We start from the raw sequence: 5,268 nt of genomic DNA, 5'->3' as shown, positions 1-5,268 counted from the left end.
AGCCTCTCTCCTGCTCCCTCTGTCCGCGTGCCCTCCCAGGCTCTCGGCCCCCCCGGCTCCGCAAGCCTAGCCTGGAGCATCCATGCTTCCCACCTCCGTTTCCCGTCTGCCTTCTTCCTAACCATCACCTCAAGCCCTGGCCCATCGCCCTACCCCTTGCTCGGATCCCCCTTCCCAGGACAGCCCCTTGCAGATCTCCCAGAGTTTGGGTCTCAGCCTCTCTGCGGCAGGCCCGGGTCCCATGCCCCTCCCGCCCCGACCTTCCTCCATGCAGGTGTCCTCAGGCACCTGGCCTGGAATCCCCGGGGTACCCTGGTGTGCCTGGACCAGCCCCTCTGCTGACCTTCCGCCCCCTCCCCGCTGAGCCCCCAAAGGGTCATTTCTCTGCAGGCAGTCACCTGACCCCACCCGTTCTCAGCCTGACTCTTTGGGATCTTCCCACAGCAGAGAGGAGCTCGCCTCCCGCTCTGAGACAGCACCTGCCTCCCAGACCATCATCTGGAGGCTTAAGTCTGTGGTGCTGGGGGCTCCCGTCCCCATGTCCCCCCCGCTGTCCATGCCCCGTCCCCGTGTCCTCTTCCCTGACCCCCACCCAGTGCCCACAGCCTCTTCTCTCACAGCCTCACCCTGGAGCACATCACAGGGGCCTTGCCTTCTCCCACTCTCCCGCATCCTTGTTCCCTCCCCGTCACTCTGCTGTGACATCTACTCACCAGTCTGTCCCCCAGCCACCTGCCCAGGCCCTGTGTTCCCCAAACCTCCCATCAACCCTCCCCATCAACCCCAGCCTGTTACCTGTTGGGCTCTGCACCAAACGTTGAGGGATGACAGAAATGCGAGCGCTTTGACCCCACGGACCGTAAAGCTGAGACTCCTGATGCCACCTGCTGAGGTTTACAGGCCCCTGTGGACCTGGGGGGCCTGGGAGAGACCCAGCGCCCCCTGCTGGTGGAGATGGGTCCTCCTGCCCCCAGCCCGATCTGGGGGTACTGGTGGTCTCACCCTCAGTGGACTCTGTCCAGGCACAAAGCTCAGAGGGGGGCCTCACTGGCTGCAGGTATGTGGGAAGCAGATGAGATGGACAGATCCCCAAATCTTCAAAGACAGATGTTCAGAACACTTTTTTGGATGAACCACTGTGAGAAGTCAGTCAAATCACCAGATGTAAGGTTGGAGGATTGTTCACTCGAAATGGTTCGGAGCCTGTCTGCCCCCTGCCCACCCCGCGGCTGTGTCCCCACTCACGCCCCTCACCTTCCACTGGGCTCGGACCTGCTCACGGAGCAGCGTCCTCCGTGTTCTGGCTGGATTGAAACTTCCTCAGGAGATGGTGCCTTGGGGCGGATGTAGAGAGGCTGGGGCGTGCCTTTCACAGCGTGCTTCCTTTGCAGAGCTTAGCACAGCAGCTCAGGGGACGGTCACTAGAACAAGCCCCTAGCCCAGTGGAAACTGCTCACTCGGCAGAGCAAGCCAGCTGTTCCGGAGGGTGTCAGTGGGTCTGTCCTCCTCTGGGGCCTGGCCCTGGGGCCCGCGGTACAGCTGACCCCGGCCAGCTACCACAAATGCAGCCCAGCCCTAGCACAGGCGTCCCCAGTCCTCCCCTCAGGGGCCAGGCTGCGCTCGTCCAGGTGTGGGTCAGGGAGCAGGTGGCTCCATAAGGACTTTTTAAAACACAAGTGCTCAGGACTAAAACTTAAGGCTTCTCGGAAGCCCTTGCTTTCCTTCTAGAAACAGTCAGGACGTGGGGAAGGATCCGTCCTTCCTGCCAGGGCGGGGCTCTTGTGTGTGGAAGTTCAGCAGGGAGGGGGCATGGTGTGCCGGCTGCGGGCTCAGGGCCAGCGGCACAGGTGAGTGGACTCAGAGGCCGCCTGTCCCCGTGGTGCCTGGGTGTGAGCTGCTGGGGTGGCGGGTGGGATGACTGAGAAGGAAGGAGGGTACACCCACCCCGGTCCCACTTCACACCCAGGTACGGACGTGGGCCAACACCTCGCGATTGTGGTGAGTGACCGCATTGCGATTCACTGGGCCTGGCAGACAGGCACATGACAGCAGGTACCACGTTGCTGCTGCTGCTGCTAAGTCGCTTTAGTCATGTCCGACTGTGCGACCCCATAGACAGCAGCCCACCAGGCTTCCCCGTCCCTGGGATTCTCCAGGCAAGAACACTGGAGTGGGTTGCTGTTTCCTTCTCCAGTGCATGCAAGTGAAAAGTAAAAGTGAAGTCACTCAGTCGTGTCCAACTCTTAGCGACCCCATGGACTGCAGCCTACCAGGCTCATCCGTCATGGGATTTTCCAGGCAAGAGTACTGGAGTGGGGTGCCATCACCTTCTCCAAGGTACCACGCTAGGCTGTGTTTTATCTCAGCACCACGGACAGCGCCTGTGTGTGTGTGTGTGTGTGTGTGTGTGTGTGTGTGTGTGTGTGTGTGTGTGTGTCAGTGCTGCGTGTGTGTGTGTGTGTGTGTGTGTGTCTGCGTGTGTGTGTGTGTGTCTGCGTGTGCGTGTGTGTGTGTGTGTGTGTGTGTGTGTGTACAGTGCCTGGCGTGTGTGTGCATGTCTGCGTGTGTGTGTCTGCGTGTCCCCTGCCTCAGCCAAGAGTGACAACATCCTCGGAGGATCAGCCCCATTGTTCCTGAGACAGGGGCTCTGTGTCTGTCTGTGTCTGTCTGTCTGTGTGTGTGTCCTGCCTCAGCCCGGGGTAACAGCGTCCGTGGATGGTCAGACCCTCTGATCCCGAGACGTGGGCTCTGTGACCACACCCTTCCTGTCCCAGCACCTCCCTCACCCCCGTCCCGCCACGCTGCACCCGGTACCCCTGTGTTACAGATGATCCCCAAACCCAGCGAGCCGGCCCGGCAGCCCGAGAGCCACCCCGAGGAGACAGAGGAGGAGCTGCGGGAGCACCAGGCGCTCCTGGAGGAGCCCTTCCTGGACCGGCTCCCAGGGCAGAAGGAGGCCCACGCGCTGGCCGGGGTGCAGGTGAAGCAGGAGCCCATCGAGAGTGATGACGAGGAGACAGAGCCCCCGCGGGAGGCGGAGCCCGGCCAGCGGCCGCCCACAGAGCAGGAGCTGCTCTTCAGACAGGTACCCACAGAGCAGGGGGGCGGGCAGCAGGGGGTGAGCAGGGCCCCTAGAGCAAGTCCAAGGGCGTCGTTCTCCAAACCTGCCGATCCAGGCCCCTAGCTTTCCCTGTTGATACAGGAGGCAGATGTGATGTCAGCCTTGCTTTGCAGGCATCACCCGCAGAGACACTGGCCCTCTGTCCACTGTGTGTATTTATACACCTGCTTCTCAGCTGAACAAGCCCCAGACTCCCTAGGGATGGTTCCCCTTCAGGCCCAAAGGCTGCAGATTAACCCAAATCTGAATGCTGGTGGATTCAGCATAGAAGGGGAAGAGGGAGGCTGACTTAATCATTGATCAAGAAGGTTTGCAGCATCTGGTCAGAAGCCAGGACTTTTGGGGCCAAGAAGACACTAGTGACCAGCCTGACAGATCCAGAAAAGCAGCCTGGTCTGGACACCCAGAGCCAGTGAGGTTCCCTGGCACTGACACACAGCTAACAGACTCCTAAGAGACTGATAAATATATCCAATAATGATTCACTAACTTACAGGGAAGAGTAATATGGCTGGGACGAGAAAACACTGGGACAGTCAGCTAGCGAGTCAAAACCCCGTGTTGTTCCTGAGAAGCTGGGCCAGGGCGTCCGAGGGGTGGACTCTAAGATCTAATGGTGTCCTTCATTGTGGAGCTCAGCACCTGGGATGTGGGGCCCTGGCTCACCCAACCCTCCCCGTGGGCCCGGTGCTGGCCGCCCAGGCAGACGACTCCTCCCCCGACAGCCCAGGGGGTGCCTCCCCCACTGCCCCTGGGACCAGGGTGGGAGGTGACACCCAGGCTCAGCTCAGCGCCTCCGTTTCCCGGGAGCCTCTCTTGGGTAGCAGGCCAGCCTTCTCCGTGGCTTCGCATTTAAAGGCGGGGCCACAGGTGGCTGGCGGTCACTTTCGCTAGTCCTCATTCAGAGGGCAGCCTGTCTCACGTGTCAGCCGGTGTTAGCGCTAAACCCCTGCTCTTCAAGGGGCCCTGGAGCCAATGCTAATGACAGCAGGAGGTCAGGGCAGGGGAAGCCACTGTCCCCGCGGCCGTGTAGACTCCTGCAGTGTGAGTGCGCCAGGCGGGCCGTCCGGGCTGCGGGCCTCGTTCCCGCGCTGGGGGCTTAGGTCAGGGCCTCGCCCATTCACAGAGGCGGCGGTCTCCTCTTATAACTGGAATTCAGCGCCATGCTCTTACTGTCTGGTGTGAAACTGGGAGGCAGTTTTTTAGGGCTGGTGTCTTGCCAATGATAAGGTGGTCGGCATTCTCTTAGGGAATTATTCCTGGGCTCTGAGCCTGAGGCAGTGAGCAGAGGCGCTGGGTGTCTGGTTCTCGGGAGAACCGCAAGCAGAGCTCGTCTCGGGGAAATGCGGTGGCATGCGCAGCAGTCTGCAGAGTCACCTTGAGATGGGCACCTGCTCCGGAGGCGTCAGGTGTCACGTCTGGAGAGGCCGCAGGAGGAAGCACCTGAGGAGGGAGGCCCAAGGCAGGGGCAGCGGCCTGCTCCTCACCTCCTGCAGGGGGGGTCCAAAGTAGGGAGTCCTGCCCTTCCCTCCTCGGCCGTGCAGGGAGGAGACCCCCCAGGTCCCCACAGAAGCAGCCGTGCTCCTGGCAGGGCCGGCAGGCCCCCGACCCATCCCACCACTTCTCCCCGGGCTCCATCCACCTCCCTGGGCAAAACCGGACCTGCCCCGAGTCCCTGCCTTCACACCCCAGAGTCCACCCCACCGCCAGCACCCTCTGCCTGGGTACTGCCACCCTGCCCCCAGGTGTCACCTCCTCAAGGAGCCCTCCACGGCCCCCAGGCTACCCCAACCTCCCATCAGCTCTGAGCAGGCTTTTCCACTGACGGTCTATCTCCCCATGGGGATGTGCAGACTCATCAGCAGGGCCCTAGGCCGCCGCCTTGCTGGCCACCCTCCTGGCCCAGAGGGCAGGCTTCTCCCCAGCAGCCTGGCATGAGGTTCTGCACTGGGAGCCCGGGGGCAGTGTGGTGGAGGATCTGGGAGAGGGGCCCCCGTAGCCCTGCAGCCGGGGACTGGAGATGCCGGGAAGCAACAGAGTGGCCCCTTTTCTCCACCTGCAGCAAGCCCTCCTCCTGGAGCAGCAGCGGATCCACCAGCTGAGGAACTACCAGGCGTCCATGGAGGCTGCTGGCATCCCCGGGTCCT

This window comes from Bison bison, unplaced genomic scaffold (assembly GCF_000754665.1).
Source record: "Bison bison bison isolate TAMUID 2011002044 unplaced genomic scaffold, Bison_UMD1.0 scf7180017845562, whole genome shotgun sequence".
Lineage (NCBI taxonomy): Eukaryota > Metazoa > Chordata > Mammalia > Artiodactyla > Bovidae > Bison > Bison bison.
The sequence above is the reverse complement of the archived record's forward strand: the minus strand, read 5'-3'. Positions refer to the sequence as shown.